This window comes from Schistocerca piceifrons, chromosome 5 (assembly GCF_021461385.2).
Source record: "Schistocerca piceifrons isolate TAMUIC-IGC-003096 chromosome 5, iqSchPice1.1, whole genome shotgun sequence".
In the NCBI taxonomy this organism is placed as follows: domain Eukaryota; kingdom Metazoa; phylum Arthropoda; class Insecta; order Orthoptera; family Acrididae; genus Schistocerca; species Schistocerca piceifrons.
Window position 1 is genome coordinate 486,576,889 of NC_060142.1, and position 20,911 is coordinate 486,597,799.

Sequence of the window (20,911 nt, forward strand, 5' to 3'; positions counted from 1 at the left end):
TGGAATATTACCTATCCTATAACACAAATATTTCGGTATTTTCTAGACTGAATGGATAGCAAAAAATTCTTTAGATAATGGGAAAAGCAGACACTAGAGTCAAATTCATCGGAAGAATCTTAAGGAAGTGTAACTCATCCGCGAAAGAAGAGGCTTATAAGGAGATTGTTCGTCCGATTCTTGGGTATTGTTCATCTACTTGGATGCCTATCAGGTAGGACTGATAGAGGAGATAGAGAAGATCCAACAAAGAGCGGCGCGTTTCGTCACACGATCGTTTAGCTGGCGAGACAGCGCTGCGGAAATGTTAAATAAACTCCACTGGCAGACGTTACAAGAGAGGAGTTGTGCATCAGGGAGAGATTTATTATTAAAATTTCAGGAGGAGTCGGAGTACATAATACCTTCCTCCTCCCCCCCCCCACCCCCCCCCCCCCCCCCACACACACACACATACATCTTCCGTATTGACCACGAGGAGAAAATTTGAGAAATTAGAGCCAATACAGAGGCTAGCCGACAATCATTCTTCCCACGCACTATTCGCGAGTGGAACGGGGTTGAAGGGATCAGATAGCGGTACCGAAAGAACCCTCCGCAACACACCATTAGGTGGCTTGCAGAGTATGATGTAGATGTAGATGCTTTTCTCATTAAGAAATTTAGCATATATCGAAGTTTGGACTAGTGATTAAAATGAACACTGTGGCTAGAAATAATAAAAGAATAGGAAGTCAGTCACAAGGAAATACACCGATAGTTTAAATCATGGTGTGCGTCAAAGGAATAGTGCAGTAAAATCGTACGTAATTAAAGCTCACACATTTACAGTAAAATCTGAGACTTACTGGCAGAATATACTGTTCGCGGGAAACAAAGTTTGGCAGTGTCACAAAAGGTAGGAACTTGAAAATTGTGACATCAACTCCGGAGCAGCAGGGGAAGAGAGTTTTAATTCTCTTTCGCGAGACGCATTTTCACTCAGCCGCCATTAGAGTGGTCGTATTGGGAAAGTTACACGAGCTGCCGATATTTTGTGTCGTGACAAATGCGGCGGACAGACCACTCCATCCGCGAGCCTGCCACATATTGCCGGTCGCTATTAAAGCAGAAGCGAGTGCCCCACCCCCCGCCCTCCACCCCCGCGCTGTGAGGTGCTGGCGGTGGTTGCGGGAGCCGGCCACTGGCTCGCGAGGGTAATATTCGAGGCGACGCCGCTCCATTTGTCTTCCCTGAAGTACCAATTATATACACATCCCGCTGAAAGCGGTCGCCGCCACCACTTCCGCGCTGTCCTTTTCCGCATCGCAATATTCCGACGAATTTTAATAAGACTCCGCGCACTTTAAATTATCCTCGTGTATTAATTGCTTTTTCGTGTGCTTTATCATAGCACTTAACTTCACCTGTCGTTCCTATAATTTCGGCAACTGTATTCTAAAATCACTGTGAAATATACGTAAGAGAATTGAAGACTGGAATTGTAAAACACTCAAAATGCGAAAATCGCATGTCTTCGATCTTTTTTATTTATTTTTTCCCCACCTGTAAACCTCAGAATATGTCACAGCCAATAACTTGAGACAGGCTGAAAATACCAGAGATGGCTGCTTGTACTTCAAATACCTCCACTGAATTTAGCAATCTGTACGTCCCTTTGTTTGTGAAATGAGAAAAGCTGAATTTGCCGAGCGTGTTTGACCGCGGTAGTAAACATCTTGTAACCTCAAGAACAAAGGAATTAAAGTTGTTAGCTGCCAGTGAGCATTGATTTATATCAATTGGGCAAGTTGAAAATCTGTGCCTGACCGGAATTTGAAGCCGGGTCTCGTGCCTACTAGGCAGGTGGTCTGACAACTGCACCGTGTGTTTAACGTCCCGTCCACAATGAGGTCATTAGAGACGGAGCACTAGCTTGGATTTTGGAAGGATGGAGAACGAAAGTAGTCGTGCCTTTTCAAAGGAACCATTCTAGCATTTACCTGAAGCGATAAAGAGAAATGACGGAAAACCTAGATCAGGATGGCAGGACGCGGGGGTTGAAACGTCGTCCTCCCGAGATCGAGTCCAGTGTGCTAACCACTCACTACGCCATCCAGACACAGTACTCACCACAATCGCACGGACCACCCTAGCACTCCTCTCAGACTCAAATTCTCAATCTACATCACACGTCACTGATGTAGTGTCCGTGCTCATCTGTCGATTCATAGAAACTGCAGGATCAGATTCTTATCTATTCTTTCAGACAGGTCCAAAAAACACACCACATGCACAAGGTGCATCAAAAAGAATCATCCAATATTTAAAAAATCATAACTATTACGCTGTTTGAGATATGTGCGTGAACAACGTACTGTTGTAAAGAGTAAATTCTCGAGTTTTACATGGTTCCCACTAGGTTCTCCAAAATTTAATGTGCTTTGCGCAGTTTCACGGGGGAAGGTGATGGTCCATTTTTCTTTGCCGAGAACCCTGTTACAGGAAACGCGTATCCCGATATGCTTGAGAACTTACTTTTCCCACAGTTGGAAACTGATTCGAACGACTTCGTTTACCAAGAGGATGGGGCACCGCCACACTGGCATCTGGAAGTGCGGGAATCTTTAAAGCAAAGCATTACTGAGCGATGGATCGGTCGCACTGGACCAAATGATTCAATCTTACATTACAGACCTGACTATGTGATCATTTCTTGTGGGGGTTTATAAAACATAGTGCTTATGTGCCTCCGTTACTAACAACAATGAATGAACTGAGACATCGCATAACAGCAGCTGTGGAAGCTGCAACTCAAGACACACTCGCCGGAGTGTGGGAACAATACGAATACCGCATTGACCTAGGCCGTGCATCTCAAGGGGAGCATACGGAACACCTATTAAAAGGTATGCAAAAAAACTTTTTGAGTTTCCCGTTCATCGAAAAACAAAATTGATTGTATATGTTTGTTAGTTTCAGAAATATAGACGTGGCAAATCGGATGATTCTTTTTGATACACCTTGTATCAAGGGGACGACAGCCAGTGATCCCCTCGGTGTAGTTGCACACCGAGCTCGAACACTTGTGGGATGCCGCGATTAATGAGACTAACCAGCAGAGTCGCTACATCAGTAGCGTGGGGTGTGAGTTCACAGTTTGGGTCCGACAGAAGGCGTGTAGGGTAGTTAGTGCGGTTGTGGTGACCACTGTGTTCGGATGGCGTAGTGACCAGCGTACCTGCCTAGTAAGAAGGAGACAAGAGTTCAAGTTTAAACTTGCCACGTTGATGTAAATCAATGCCTGTTCCTTTGCGTCTTGCTTCATAGCGACGGCAGGATCAAAATGGTGCCTATTGTAGCCTGTTTCTTGCTCAATATCCTTTAAGCAACAAGCAATGGTACATATTACTCCATTTAAGATATTTTTGACGTCAGTCATTCGTGTCAGGTGCTTTATGATGGGAAGGAAAGCCAAGATTAGAAATGTAAAGAAGAATACTGAGCTGAGAATTCAGGGGAAGCCGTATGTACAAAAAAAAAAAAAAAAAAAAAAAAAAAAAAAAAAAAAAAAAAAAAAAGGAACGGCTGCAGCCCAGAAAGATCTTTGACGTACTATGATCGATAGTTATATTTTATCCTTGATAAGGTTTATCTCTGTTATCACGTGTAATCCAGACCACGCCCACTTTCCACGGTATTTAGGCCGTTCTTCGACGTCCGACTCGTTAGTCGGCACGACTCAGCACAACCAGGGGCACCTCCAACGTAGCTTTGGACGAAACGTCAGGGATAGAAGAGTTCCATGGACCACGGCCAAACAACCCGGAAGAATTCTCGGCAGCTGAAACATTCGGTCGTGAAAGCCTTCATTGTACGATCAGGAAGAACCACCACAACGTGATGTACACTGGTGTGCTAAATTTATGGACGAAAGTAACTTTCGCAGCCACCAAAACTATCACGTTTGACAAAGTTGCAAATACCCTCATATGGAGAGAGATTATTATCGAACATGATTGTTTTGGTGCTCCATGCGTTACGATGTGGCAAGGCATTACGTCGCGTGGCCGTACTGACTTCCAAATTTTTGGACATTGTACACTCACCGGTCAACGCTATCGTGGCAGTGTACCCTTCCCCATGAGCATCTTTTCAAGGGCGCACTCAGCCTTGACTACGAACAGCACAGGTGGACGAGCTCTGGGAACGAGAGGGTATTCGACGAATGGACTGGCCAGTGCGAGCTAACATCCCAAAGGTGTTCGGGCTTACATGCGGTTCCTCTTCGTCGAAATGTTCAAAAAAATAGTTCAAATGGCTCTGAGCAGTATGGGACTTAACTGCTGTGGTCATCAGTCCCCTAGAACTCAGAACTACGTAAACCTAACTAACCTAAGGACATCACACACATCCATGCCCGAGGCAGGATTCGAACCTGCGACCGCAGCGGCCGTGCGGTTCCAGACTGTAGCGCCTAGAACCGTTCGGCCACTCCGGCCGGCCCGTCGAAATGTCTTGGCTCAAACTCGTCTAGCGGTCGAACCGCACGTGTCGCATTAAACGCCCTAAATTAGACACTTGTGACCCTTTCGTTAAATTGTCTGCTGACGGCAAGTTTGCCGGATTGTATGAACCATACAATGTTAATATAACATATGAAAACAGTAATAATAATATCGGGAGCTAAATCAACGACCCATAAATGATGTAGGCAACACAGTTGCGTATTGGTTACAATAATGTTTATTCAGAAAGCAAACCAATAGCGAAATTGGTGGTATTTAGAATTACTATTACACTCGAGCGCCGATCCATTTGACACAGTTCAATCATTCACAATCGCATCGCGAATTACAAGTTCGATATTCTACCTCTTTAACTACGCGAAAAGTTAGAGAGTTCACACCAGGCGCGCAGCTGCTCACCGCTCAGAGACTAACTCCCGCGATACCACACAACGCGACATTTTCTAAGTCGTTTCACTTTCTAGCTGTCTAAAGACCGACTATCCGCTTTCGCGTCTCAATCCGAACTGTCCCTTTGGTGTCTCCAGCCGAACTTTACTCGTTGGTGTGTAGACCGGAACTGTCGTCTTTCGCGTCTGCACTAGCACTGTCCTTATGCCCGTCACGGGCGCATTTCCCGCACGCCAGATATCCTTGCTCAACTGAAATGTTCAAATGTGTGTGAAATCCTATGGGACCTAAGTGCTAAGGTTATCAGTTCCTAAGCTTACAAACTGCTTAACCTAAATTATCCTAAGGACAAACACACACACCCATGCCCGAGGGAGGACTCGAACGTCCGCTGGGATTAGCCGCACAGTGCTCAACTGACTAGAGCAGTTCCCTTTCCTGAAGTCGTCCATCTGATTGGCTACAGCGTATTGTACAATATTTTACTTTTTACATATTTAAATACGGTAATCAAATCTTGACCACTTTCACGTTCTGAATAAAGTAACAATAATATCCATTGTTAAATTCTTTTGCGTAAAACCAATTCAATTTCCTTCTTAACTTTGAATGTCACGACCAGTAGCCTTGCACCAATGTCCTTTCTGATAAATAAATAAAGGACAAAAGTAGCAATTATGCACTAAACTTTATAACAAATATTCTATTACCTAATGATTCAATAAGGTGTCGTGCTGTCATCGTTCAATGTGTTTTGTATAGAGGAAATTATGATCTGATGCATAACTGAGAATAATGATAATTTAAATTTACTGTATCTTTTAAACAAATGAAGTCACAGAGTTGATGTTTACAACGTTTGTTATTTCAATTATGCTCTTGTATATGAAATATCGATCGTTAAGATCGACCAAAGCGTTCAGACTTTAGCATTCAGGTCTTTATTATAAAACTTGTTAATTTCACTTTAACAGTAAATCCTAAACTATTATAGATATGATCAATATTCAAGTTTTATTGGGATCACCATGAAAATTTATGGAGGATTGCAGATTAAAATTACTGTGGCTTCATTACCTTCATTACTACAGAATTAAACAGTTTCCATAAATGTTTCACTTTATAGCCGATCTTAGGTCCGCCATATTTAACACTGCTACGTCTCCTCGGCCACAAAAACCTACTAGTGCGTCTCCCTATGACGTAGGTTCTCGTCTGTCTCACTCGCACACTACAGCGCTAAGGCCTCAATAGGCAATAGACGTCTGTGAGTTTCCCCATCTCGTGGTGAATCTCCGCCCTTTGTGACTGACATCCGGTCCTGGACGACGGGGATTGTTTCACTATTCCTGAACGCTGAATCTTTCGGCCACATACTTAAATGAGAGCGAAATGCTCGTTAACTCACTCCTGCCCGTTCTCCCGACCTAAATATCGAGCATGTGTGGGATTCATCGGGGAGAGCTATTAACAGCACTTTCATATGCACCAGAGACTATTCAGCAGTTGTCAGCCGCGCTGGTGGAGAAACGGAACAGCCTACCACAAAAAGCTCTTACCAGCCTTGCGGCCAGCATGGGAGCACGTTGTTGAGCGTGCAGGGCCGTCCCTGGTGACCACACGATCTTGAGAACCACGACCCGCCTTTCGTTATGTCCAGGGAACATTCGTCAAACGCTGTGATTCAGTGTAATTATTTTTATTGAATAAAAGTGTCATTTCTGTTCGTCTCACTGTGTTTTCCATTCAATTATCTTCTGTACCACACTGTAGCAATTCAGTCTATGTATGGTCCAAGTTTCATCGACCTACCTTACTTGGCAGTGACACATCATTCTGAAATTATACTTTCGTCCTCAAGTTTTGCACAGCAATGTACACTGAAATAATTATAATTCAATTGCGTGTTCTGTGGCATAATGAAATAAAACAAAATAGTTTGTAAATTTGGGGCGCAAACTGCATGTTCTTTCACTACTAGAAAATATTCCTTTCTTTCCATAGACAACAAATGTAAGTGCTGAAGAAAGAAGAAACTATTAGCCATGGTCGATTATACTTTTTTGAAATTTCTCATAATGGCAGATAAGAAAGACTTATCCGTAATTCTTTGGAGAAAAATTAATAGCCAACATATTCCTGGTTACCGATTTCAACACTTAAGACGGCCACCTTCTGATCTTTATAAAAATCTTGTTGATATACGTCCTGTTCCATCATGATTTCATCACAGGTACCATGATCACATTCTAGTGGATGTTATGTAGCACAAACCTGCGTGGAATGTGCTACATAATATCCACAAGAATGTCAATATGGTACAGGTGATACAACTGTAATGTAATGGGACGTATAACAACAGGCTTAACAGTTGAAACCGGTAATCAGGAATAAATAGTACTTAATGCAGTCTGGGCTATTAAATTTTCTCCAATGTCAGTACTATATTTTTTGTTACGCCTCAAAATAAATGAGGAGGTGATGCTGAGCACATTCAAGAATTCATCCACATCTGCATCTACATATATACTTCGCAAGGTACTATACGGTGCGTGGCGGAGGACACCCTGCACGACTACTGGTCGTTCCCTTTCCTGTTCCACTCGCAGCAGAAGTTAGTGTTATAACTGTCGTCTTTAAATCGTTGATAAAACTGCGCTCCCACGGACAACCTTTACTTCGGAATGAAGCTGAATGCAGAGCACTCGCATAAAATTCACCTGCATTCGTAGTATTGAAAAATGCGAAATTTACGTAAGGGGTTACAGTTTTTGTTGGTAAAATTGTAAAGCTACACATCATTAATGAGTTTATTGCTGGTTACTAAAGAAAATATCTTTAATGAACTTCACCTAAGATTATGATGCTCCTTCAGTTGGACTGTTATCTTTCAATCATACACACTCCACACTGATCAAGTATGCAGTCCGCAACAAATGTTCGTGAAATTTTGACTGCGAGAATGCATCTAGATATGTAGCTTGTTTAGTCAGTTAAATGAAAGAAGGAAGTCTTTAAACCGCGTGTTGGTTCAGGTTCAAAATGCTAATGCTTGCTACGTTCTGAATGTGCAAGTGACTCAATTTATTTTTGTTCCATTCTCCTGTCCGTATTTTTCGGCAACAAGGAAACTGCGCATGCTTGATGTATGTAAATGTCGCGTGCTGCTGCCATCTCTAGTACTGCGATCTCTGTTGTTTCCAATATGACATCTCCTCACCAAAATAAATATTATTGATTCCTGACAAATGAGTAATTAATCACTGTAATTAACCGCTTTATGAAAATCGCATATATGTAATGCAGTTAATGGCACGATGTTCAGTAGAGCTGGATATTAAATTCACAGACACCGGTTTCATTAGTACAGGGCGCACATTCAGTATTTATTGGAATAGAATAGCTGATCGTTTATTTTTTATTATGAATCACACTGAGTGCAACGTACTATTCCGTCTCAGTTTAATCCCTTGCACATGTTCTTCTTCCCACAACACTGTTTGTATAAATGACATTTCAAATAAAGTTATTTCTTTTTTAAGAGTAGCACAGCTGATGCTTTCCGTTTTTAACTGTTCCTTCTAAACGGTACCCTTGCATCTCCCTCTGTTCACTTTCAACCAGCTTACGAACATACTATCAACTTTTTGTTATCTTTTGCAACTCACTACATTTCTTGCACAATAGTAACTAACCTGTCTCAGAAAATGCCATTAGTTTCTTTCGACTTCAGTCGACTACACCTGTCCTTAAACTGTCTACACTGATATTTCATCACATTCGACAGCGAGAATAAGTTATTCATGTCCTTTATTGTAACTCTTTATGCCTCTTACGCATCATGCCACCATCAACACAACAGACGCCATTATTCGTCCCTGCTCTTCATTGTCGTTCAACTGTTTCCATCTCTCTGCTCCTCTTATTTTACGTTAATATTAATTTATCTGGGCATAGAACTGAAATTAGAAAACTTATATACATGTGCAACATTTTCATGCATATGTGAAGTGTACATATTTCAAATAACAAAAATAATATTAATTAAATACATCAAAAATAAATACGCAAAGAAAAATATCATATCAGTGTGTGAATTAGTAAGAATATCCAAGACTGTATTCCTAACTTCTAGACTGCGATGACGAAGTTCAAACACTTTGACTTGGGCAATATCTACGATATGGAACTACAGTTCATGGACGCAGTTCTCAATCGATCAGTGATATGATGTAGAGAACAGATGTTCGAAAAAAATATTGTATGTAGATTTAGAAATTTCATTTCGAATAGGTTTTCTATTAATAGAGAGCAATTAAATCGTCAAATTTACTAGAAAAACGATGGGATTCACGTGAAGGTGGAGCATGTGCAGAAATATGTCTCCTCGTTTTAGGAATGGACATGGAACACTGAACCATGTTTGCGGTCGAGATCCCTTAACATGAAATTTCACGTGATTTCCTGAGAATCAATGGGTCTTGCAATCTGATTTTCGTGTGTACTGTCTAATGACATTCCGTACTATAAGGTTAACTTCGATACTAAGTGAAAACGCCCGCTTCAGATCTATAAATTACAGCAGAACATTTTCAGTGCCGGCCAAACTGCCTTCAGGATTTGCAAAGCGAGACCATTGCAGCCATGAGAAGCAGTGAGGCAATTCTGGTCGAGCGACAATAGTTGTATGCTTTTGTACACGACTATGCGCATTGTTGGTTTGGTTGGGAAATTACCTGGAAAATTAGTCTTGTCTTGCGAGAAGATGACGGCTCTATACCATACAAATGTACTTCATGTAAGGAACAGTTCCGTAGCTGAATTACAAAGCTGTAGCATGTTGTGCTTACTCTGTTTCCGATTGCGAGAGCATACAACATGCGGTTCTTCTGACTTCTGGTATGCACTTACAAAGCATTATTGCATTTGCTCACAGCACCCATCCTGTTAAATGCCTGACGCTTGAATTCACCGTTCCAGGTACAACTGACAACATCCAGCAACTTCTTTTTGTGACTATAATGCCTAACGTTTACACCTACGTCAATACCCCGCAATCCACCTGACGGTGTGTGGCGGGGGAGGGGGGGGGGTGTACTTCTGGTAACACTAACTGATCCCGCCCTTCTCTTTTCCATTCCCGAATGGCACGTGGGAACAATGATTGTCGGTAAGCTTCTGTATTAGCTCTAATTTGTTGAATTTTCTTGTCATCGTGATATCGCAAGATGTGTATGGGAGAAAGTAATATGTTGTCTGACTCTTCCAGGAAAGTATTCCTCGAAATTTCAATAGTGAATATCTCCGTGATGCACAATGCTTCTCTTGCAGCATCTGCCACTGGTTTACGTTGAATACATCTACAACTCTCTCGCGCTGACGAAACGATCCGGTGACTTCTGTCAGTCCAACCCAGTAAGGGTCCCTTATAGGTGAACCGTACTCAAGAATCGGTCGAACTTGTTCTCTCTGTCATGTCTATCGTGGATGTGTTACATTTCCTTAAGATTCTCCCCATGACTCTCAGACTGGCCTCTATTTATCCTACTATTTGTTTTATGTGGTCATTCGACTTAAGGACGCGCAACGCACCATCTTTGCTTTTCTTGAATCGAAGGATTAGACACAATGATGGAGAATTTATAAGAGTACCTCTATCCTGTGACTAAGCCATTTTTTCCGTGATATCTATCAGAAGAGCTGGTCAACCAACGTATAAAGGGAAGGAAAGAAAATGATTCGGACCAGTTGTTAGTGGTTTCCCCGTCTCATGCAAACAGAGATTTTAAAATTATTAGGGGTTTTAAGTCCTGACTACGAGGAGGTTGCTGGGGAGCAACAGATGGAGTCTGAAAAGAGCTGGGCAGAATTATTTGCCGATTATAGCTTGAATTCGCTGTGAGATATATTTGAACGGCTCTGTTGATATGGGCGTTGCCTGCACAGTTATAACCTCGGGTTTTTTGTACCACTTCGACACAAATTTAATTCGTCACCAGGTTTCAGTCAGATTATTTGTGAGAAATAATCAAATGGAAACAAGTCACTTTAAAATACGAGGGCTATTCGGAAAGTAAGGAACGATCGGTCGGGAAATGCAAAATACAGTGAAAAATCAAAACTTTTATTTCCATCAGATAGCTACACCTACCAGCTACTTCTCTACAAAGGCGCCGCTCCGACTTGGACTTCTGTCGTAGCGTTGTACCAATTTCCCAATACCCTCGTCATTCTGACAATTTTCTACGCTGGACTGCAGCTCCTTGTCCGTGCCAAAATGTTGTCTTCATAGCCAGCGGTTGATTCGAGCCGAGCTTTAAGTCAGAGGGAGCAAAGTCCGGGCTGTATGGTGGGTGATCAAACACTTCTCGCAGGAGCTTTCTCATTGCCCCAGCAGTGTGCGTCGGAGAACTGTCCTGTAGAATAAACTGCATAACAGTCACGTTACGCGAGATTGCATGAAATCAGGAGAGACCTCTCGGTCGGCACTCATACTTGGCGGGTGATACCACAGTTCTAGACGTCTTTACGCTGTCTCTGTGCGCTCAGAACTGAGAAGAGGGACGTGACTGTATCTACGGGCATAGACACTGCCGAACGCATATGTTTAAAGCTGTATCGGACTTTCACTGTGGTTTCCATTTAGCGACCGATCATTCCTTACTTTACGAATAGCCCTCTTCTATGTGGTAGCTAAGTTAAATCGTCAGTAACGAAAGGTCAATTACTGAAAATTGTTTAAACGAAAGTAATCTCGAGTTATTCAGCCAGGAGCCAAAACCCTCCGTCCCAATCATGCAGATGCTTTTATGAAGTCAAACCCACTGTAATTTTCATTAACTTCTTTCAAATATCTTTTGAAACGTTTCCCAAAAGCTTTGTAAAGTGATCAAAAATATGTTTTGTGTATCCTGTTTTAACTCATTTCAGTATTCATTTTTACGGGTGTTCTGTGATTTCATACCATAACGTTTAAATGCTCTGATTCCATGTAGCATTTGAGAGCTCTTCATCGTACTTAATTCTCAAAAGTCAAAGATCATACACATGACCGTAAACCTAATATGTTGCAGTACATAACCTGTAGTATCAATTTTTTTCAGTCACATTTGCTGTTTTTAGTGTTGCGGCTTCCCCAAACGCTATCGTAGTATTTCAATGGAACAAATTGCTTAACCGTTACGGAGCTTAATTATGAGGTAATGAATTTTCTGTAACAATATGCTTACCATGTGTGGTTTCGTTTCATTGCCCTTAATGAATTACTTAAACCTGATTGCTCATTTTTTCGACATACCTTGCGTTCCCAATTCTTATTTCACTTATTGGAAATAAACCATATTTAGCAACTATTAACCACGATGCTTTGACGCAAAGAAAACAGGTTACCTTTGACCCTGAGTGCCTTTCAGCTTTACTGTCTTCATTGTATAAGTGTACTTAGTGTACGTCACGGTACATATCAAATACCAAAGACATGCTTTTTATTTTACTCATATTGTTATGGAAAGTTTGCCGAGTTGTTTTCATGATATCTTTAATCATGAATTTACTTTCAGCGTCCACCCTTTGACACTTAAGCCCAACAGAAGCACAAAGAGGTTCGTATGGGTATCCTTTCTGCAGTGTAGAACTCGTAAAACGTTACAGAATAATTATCTGCTGTCCGCTTACAATCTAAATTTTGCTTAGGCACGTATCGATGAAACGCAGTAGGTATCTACAAAATATTCCAATAAGTAAATACACCGCAGTGTAACAGAGCTGCAGTCCACACAGTACTATAGTATATCACTCATATATAGCCTGAAAACCAGATAAATACAACTCGGTCCAAAAAGCTGAAATATGAGAGGTCGGCAAAGCTTTTTAAGAGATGATATCCTATATTCTGAATGTATTTTAAAAAGATTCCAAACCACTGAACAACGCCATTCTAAAGTGTACTAAAAAGCCACAGAGAGAGAAAGTGAAAACACGTATTGAAGTTTGAATGATGAAAAAACGCCAAAAAACACACTTGAATCTTGCTTTGGAAACACGATCCCCTTTGTACGAGACACAAACAGTGTACGACGAGAGATTTAAAAGAGCGGACTGCGTTTGCTTTACATCTCTTCATGAGAACGTAACAGAACTGTACCGTCTCATTGATGCCAGATGTACTTTTATTTCCCCACTATTGCCGTCCGACACTACTGCACGATATAGGCGTACAGGTAAACAGTGCCCATGGGGAGACGGAAGTCTCAAAACACAGCAAAGGGAAATAGATTTGGATAACTATAGCCGAAAATTCCTTCGAATCGAGGTCTAAATCAGTTAAAGCAACTAAAAAAATTTATAACTGCCTTACCCCATATGGATTTCAACATACATAAAGTGTCAGCCAGCTTCCGTGAACGTGTCGGAGTAAAATTAGCGATATAAATATCATTTTCTTAGCATTCAAGTTATTTTCAAACCAAAACACGCGTTATTTATGACACTTAACCACAAAGGAAGACGAAGTAAATATTCCAAAATTCGAATCGAGAACAGCTGCCAACATGAGTAACATAGAAGTAAATATCCTCGGAGTAGTGAAGCAGCTTAAATCACTCAATAAAAGCAAGTCTTCTGTTCCAGACTGTATACCAATTAGGTTCCTTTCGGAGTATGCTGATGCATTAGCTCCGTACTTAACAATCATATACAACCGTTCGCTCGACGAAAGATCTGTACCCAAAGACTGAAAAGTTGCACAGGTCACACCAATATTCAAGAAAGGTAGTAGGAGTAATCCACTAAATTACAGGCCCACATCGTTAAAGTCGATATGCAGCAGGATTGTGGAACATATATCGTGTTCCAACATTATGAATTACCTCGAAGAAAACGGTCTATTCACACACAGTCAACATGGGTTTAAAAAACATCGTACCTGTGAAACACTACTAGCTCTTTATTCACATGAAGTGTTGAGTGCTATGACAAAGAATTTCAGATCTATTCCGTATTTCTGGATTTCCGGAAGTCTTTTCACACTGTACTGCACAAGCTGCTCGTAATGAAATTGCGTGCTTATGAAATATCGTCTAAGTTATGTGACTGGATTTGTAACTACCTGTCAGAGAGGTCACAGTTCGTAGTAACTGACGGAAAGTCATCGAGAAAAACAGAAGTGATTTCTGGCGTTCCCCAAGGTAGTGTTATAGGCCCTTTGCTGTTCCTTATCTATATGAACGATTTGGGAGACAATCTGAGCAGCCGTCTTCGGTTGTTTCCAGATGACTCTGTCGTTTATCTACTAATAAAGTCATCAGAGGCTCTAAACAAACTGTAAAACGATTTAGAAAAGGTATCTAAATGGTGCGAAAAGTGGCAGTTGGCACTAAATAACGAAAAGTGTGAGGTCATCTACACGAGTGCTAAAATGAATTCGATAAACTTCGATTACACGATAAATCAGACTAATCTAAAGGCCGTAAATTCAACTAAATACCTAGGTATTACAATTAAGAAAAACTTAAATTGGAAGGAACACACAAAAATGTTGCGGGGAAGGCTAACCAAAGACTGCGTTTTATTGGTAAGACATTTAAAAATTATAACAGACCTACTAAAGAGACTGCCTTCACTACGCTTGTCCGTCCTCTTTTAGAATACTGCTGCGCGGTGTGCGATCCTTACCAATAGGACTGAAGGAGTACATCGAAAAAGTTCAAAGAAAGGCAGGATGTTTTGTATTATCGCGAAATATGGGAGAGAGTGTCACAGAAATGATACAGGATTAGGGCTGGAAATCATTAAAAGAAAGGCGTTTTTCGTTGCGACGTAATCTTCTCACGAAATTCCAATGACCAACTTTCTCCTCCGAATGCGAATATAATATGTTGACACTGACCTACATAAATGGTTTAAATGGCTCTGAGCACTATGGGACTTAACATCTATGGTCATCAGTCCCCTAGAACTTAGAACTACATAAACTTAACTAACCTAAGGACATCACACAACACCCAGTGATCACGAGGCAGAGAAAATCCCTGACCCCGCCGGAAATCGAACCCGGGACCCCGGGCGACTGACCTACATAGATAGTAACGATCACCACGACAAAATAAGGGAAATCAGAGCTCGTACGGAAAGATATAGGTATGCATTCTTTCCTCGCGCTATACGACACTGGAATAATAGAGAATTGTGAAGGTGGTTCGATTAAACCTCTGTCACGCACTTAAATGTGTTTTTCAGAGTATCCATGTAGACGTAGATGTAGATGAGGTTATCAACAATTTTCTATTTATTAGTCAATTCTCCTTCATCAAAGTGGTTTATTAATTTTAGAAATAATAATGAATTTTTTGAATGTGCAGTCTGTAAAATGTAAAATTCTTAAATCACTGAGAGATGGCTGCATGTCGTGTAAGCCAAAATTCAATAAAATTAAATAAGAATAAGAGATAAATACCTGCGAACATATCGAGCCCCGGCAAGAAAACACACACAAGAAAAAAAAAACCGACAGTTTTTAGTTTTTGTCAATGAAAAATGCATGTGAAGTGCCCCAACGTGTATGAAAACGTCACATCTCTATCTAGCAATAGCTCCTTTTCAGAACAGTTATGTCAGTTTCATTGTACTCTAATTGCCCAGGTAAGAACACTTTCACTTCAACGTTGCCATTGGCAGGTGTGCACGGGTCATTCAAGAAGTGCGGCAAATTCTGAGTTGTGAAACTTTTCACGTATAAGGTAAAGTGAACGTAATTTATATTAACATTGATTATTACAATGTCTGTATTTCTACAGTATGTGTGTATTACGTTACAACTTCCTTCATACAGGCATGCATTTCTGACGGAACAAGCACTCTTTTGACGATTACAGCGGTTATAAATGTTGCGAAATTTCGTGCGTTGCAGTATACAACAAAAAAATCGAAATTTCTGCTGTAATGGAAGTTCAAATTGAATCCCTTTTCTCGGTAAAAAGTATTCCTACATTGTGTAAGCCAATTTATGGTACAAATGGTTCAAATGGCTCTGAGCACTGTGGGACTTAACTTCTGAGGTCATCAGTCCCCTCGAACTTAGAGCTACTTAAACCTAACTAACCTGAGGACATCACACACATCCATGCCCGAGGCAGGATTCTAACCTGCGACCGTAGCGGTCGCGAGGTTCCAGACATTAGCGCCTAGAACCGCCGGGCCACTCCGGCCGGCGCCAATTTATGATTTTACTTTTTCATAAATTGTGTTCCTCAAAGTGTACCTAATTGATGTTCCTTATTATACTGTAATAAACTTCATAAATTTCAATGTTGCAGTTTGTACTATTTTGATTCAACAATTTCAAGTTATTTTCCTTTTTTTTAATTTTAACTTAATTACCAGTTTTATCTGATGGTTCGAATATCGTATTAAATTACAGAAAGTAAGAAAGAAAATACACTGATGGAAAAAATTGTAACACCGAGAAGAAGTTGTACGACATAAACGTATTTCTACATCTGAGAGATGATGTCTGTTCAAATTTCGCGCAAATCACGTAACAATGGTGCTAGTGGTGCAGCTATGAGGATGCAAATCAGGTTTGCTTTAAATACACACTGTAACAGACGTGAGAATTAATTACCTATGAGACTGAACGTGGTAAATTATGTTGGCCAAGCATGCCTTTAAGACAACAAAGACGCCATTATCAACAACTCATTGAATTTGAACGAGGTCGTGTAACATGGCTGTGAATTGCTGGATGTTCCTTCTACGATACTGGAGAAAAACTTGGGAAGAATGTAGCCATTGTACATGATTCCCTGCAACGGTGGGCACGAGAATGTACGGCCGCAAGAAGATCCGGCTCTGGACGGCCATGTGGCACAACCGAGAGGGAAGACCGTCGTGTTGGATTTATGGCTCTCGCGCGTCGTACTGCATCTGCAGCAGCAATTTGATCAGCAGTTGGCACCACAATGACATAATGAACTGTTACAAATTGAATACTTCAAGGACAGCTCCCACCCTGACGACCTGTACTGTACGTTCTGTTGACCCTATTTGAGACTTCAGTGGTGTCAAGCGAGAACTCATCGGCGGGTTGGGTGGAAGTCTGTTGTGTTTTCTGATGAATGATGATTGTGACTCGGTTCCTGTGATGCCTGTGTGTTGGATAGAAAGGGACCAGTTGAAGGCCTGCAGACAACCTGTAAGGTGCTAGCCGCTCTGGACTTACACCTCGAGCTATGGCCTGGGGTGCGATTTCGTATGACAGCAAAAGCACCCCCTGATTATCCCACGCTACGTGACTGAAAATGTGTGCGTCAGTCTGCTGATTCGATCTACTGAGACTTACATGTTCGCGACAGACCCTTCAGTTTACGCGAACTTGCTGACTATAGTTCTCATGCCCTGTTTGAGAATGGTTGTTCAAACTTTCGCAAATAGTGTCTTGAATCATCTTTCCATCACCCAAGCCGAGGCCACGTTATGCATTTTGCGTGGATATTAAGCTGTTAATTATTATTCCGTGATCAAGGCGTCGCTACGTCGCGTATTCAGCTGCACGACGTAACTCCAGAGATAAAATACCCTTGACCAATGTTCAGAATGCGTCGTAATTTTGGTGTAAATTTATTGCTGTTCACATTTAAATTATCACTAATTCACTTGGCACTTTTATGTTATCGGAATGATCAGTTAATTTTACGAAGACGCTTTAAATGTCCATGAAATGATGTAGACTACACGGAGAATTAAAGTTGACTTAAAGTTTATTGTTCCTCGTGATTATTGTGTGTCCCTACGCTGAGCACACATACCGATATGTCATTTAGGGAATTATGTCCGTTAACATCAGTAATCCGGACTTTGACGATAACTTTTGATAATACGGCGGAATTGTAATCTCTACGTGATTGCGTTTTATTGTGGCCTACTCAAGTCTAACATTCGACATGTTCAACTTTTTGAGTCCTGTCTTCCTCAGTTGCGTGTAATATTACGGTATATTGATAATTTTTACTTATGGACCGTCTGACAGCAACTGAATAAAACACAATTTTAGTGCCATACGCGTTTCTCCTTTATTTTCGGCAAGGCATCATCAGTGGCCTGGAATATGTACATATGTTAGCTATTTAATTTACATTTTTGTCACTGTGCCTATAGGTTATAAACAGTTCTGGTGGTTGGTATTTCCTATTAAGTAGTAATGTTTCGAACTGTACTTACAGGTTGCGTGGACAATTTCTTACATGTTACGCTCCTGTTGCATTTTTGGTATTGTTCTTCTTCTTATGAATGCCAATTTGCGGTTTTTCCCCACATTCCACAGCACTGTGAACTGAACGCTTATTTCAATCCAATGTTTTGGTTTCTGTTGCCGACTGTCAGATGTTTTTGCCAAAGATCGAATGTTATTGCCAAACTTTCGAGTGTAATTATTGAAGTATCTGTGATTTGTTCGTGTGTGCATTTGTGTGTGTGTGTGTGTGTGTGTGTGTGTGTGTGTGTGTCCAGATGGTGTGGGGAAGAGTTTTTTAGTTTTATGTTATCATTTCCTTTATTAAATGTAGTAGGGAGCCTGTGCTGATGTGTGTGTGTTCATTTATCACATGTTTGTTTTCTGCTATGGCTTTCTGGATGTGGAAGTTTTCTTGTGATTGTATAAGATGTTTCTCATGGTTGCTTATTTTCATTATTTTCATTTCTTGTTTCATGTTTGTAGGATGATGGGTATGGTGTTTTATATGCTCTGCAAATGTGGAATGGTTTGTTTCATACTTCCAACATCTGATATGTTCTTTGTATCTTGTTTCAAAATTCCTGCATGTCCTGCCTATGTATACTACAAATAAAGGTGAAATGCGTATGGCACTAAAATTGTGTTTTATTCAGTTGCTGTCAGACGGTCCATAAGTAAAAATTATCAATATACTCTAATATTCGAGTTTATGTCGGCGCTCAGTCTCTTTCTGTGTCCTTTTATGTTCGTGACTGTTAAGTATCACGAAGGCTAAGTCCCATCACAATTCAGTAATTACACGATTTACTTTTCTGTCACATACATCATTCATGAACAGCATTCCAGGTTTTTTTTCCAACAGGATAACGCTCTCCCACATACCACTCTTGTAACCCAGCATGCGGTACAGTGTGTCGACATGTTGCCTTGACCTGCTCGATCATCAGATCTGTGTCCAATGGAGAACATATGGGACAGCTGTGGACGATAACTACAGCGTCATACACAAACAGCATTAACCGTTGCTGTATTGACCGCCCAAGTCCAGCAGGCATGGAACTCCATTCCACAAGCTGACACCCGGCACTGGTAAAACACAATGCATGCACGTATGCATTTGCAATGGCTTAGCTCGCGCTTACATTAACCTATGATCTTGCAATGATAACAACGTAAACATGCTACCTAGACAAATGTATTCCCGTAACTTCATTACTCTACATTAACTCGTTGATGGGATGTTTTTGCGTCAGTGTATTATATATGGTGTGAAATAATGACAAAAGAAAGCGATAAGAAAAAGAAATTTTTTTTTAGAAAATCAAGAAAGGTTACACAACTCAAACAAATAATTAATAATTACCTGATAATACCTCAAGCAACGGCCTTGCCCCAGTGGTTACACCGGTTCCCGTGAGATGACCGAAGTTAAGCGCTGTCGGGCGTGGTTGGCACTTGGATGGGTGACCATCCAGGCCACCATGCGCTGTTGCCATTTTTCGGGGTGCACTCAGCCTCGTGATGCCAATTGAGGAGCTACTCGACCGGATAGTAGCGGCTTCGGTCAATAATACCATCATTACGACCGGGAGAGCAGTGTGCTGACCCCACGCCCTCCTATCCTCATCCTCCTCTGAGGATGACCCGGCGGTCGGATGGTACCGGTAGGCCACTCGTGGCCTGCAGACGGAATGCTAAGTAAATAAATAAATAAGTGATAATACCTCATTTTCGACGAGTGCAGATATGTCCATATTGTTGTTGTATAGGCTGTAACTTCTGCTTAAATTACGTACTTTAAATTTAATGGGTGTTTACACTATTTCAATACAAGTTTTATGTAATTGTTTAAGTCGATTTTTATCGAATACTGTATTTTTCAGAGGAGTCACTGTTCTTGCGGGGATGCGATATGATGTTAACTGCGTAGTATATTACTGCGTGGTTCGGACCTCTTTATTGTTGAAGCCGATGTACCTGCGTGCCCTGTTCGGCTAGTGCAGCCCGGGTCGTTTCTGAAACATGTGTCGATGTACGTGCAGATCGGCGGCAGGCGTGTTCGCGGCCGCCCCAGAAAGACTCCGGCGCGTAGCCGTAGCGCGCCGACACACGGTGCGACGGAACAGATGATGCACTGCGCTCGATATTGTCTTTGCCCTAGTTGAGCGGAAAATTTAAAGGGAGCGCCCATTAGCATAGAAACGACTCGATCGCGTGGCTTCCGTAATGCATCGTCAGTCTTGTTCTTACGCGCGAGTAGCGCCCCCTGCGTCGGAGTCTGATTTAAGCTGGCCACGCGGCCGGCGCCGCCTAACGGCCTCCCCGAAAGCTTTCCAGCTACCCTGGGGAGAACCCTTATCATTACGAGCTTTCTGTATTCATTAGCTCCCGTTCCCGACCGTCACTGAAGTGAAATTTTGCGTTTCTCTGTGGCACGGTCTACAGACACTTCTTAAGTGAAGACTAGCCATTGACATATCGTTTGAACCACGCAGAGTCAATGATAAAACAAGAAGATGGCCCAACTAACTTGTTCAGATTTTTCAATATTTTCGCGAATCACTGCGGCAGTGTAAACCCTAGTGGGTTTAAGGGGGGTAGGACGTCAAACGGGCCGACTTGGAGCAGGAGAGACACCACAGGACATTTTAATTTCCACTGTCTATACTTTTACAAATAAATTCATAAAACTTTGTCAGCATGAACAGGGAGGACTCAGAATTCACACTCATAGCAGTGGAAGTTCGAAAACATAAGGAAGTAATTTTTTTACATGTGAAATTTT

The 20,911-nt window shown here is 41.5% G+C and overlaps 1 pseudogene; it reads left to right on the forward strand.

The window, feature by feature from the left end:
• Nucleotides 1-19,503: 19,503 nt before the first annotated feature.
• LOC124799351 lies at nt 19,504-19,621 on the forward strand (annotated as a pseudogene).
• The last annotated feature ends 1,290 nt before the right edge of the window (nt 19,622-20,911 follow it).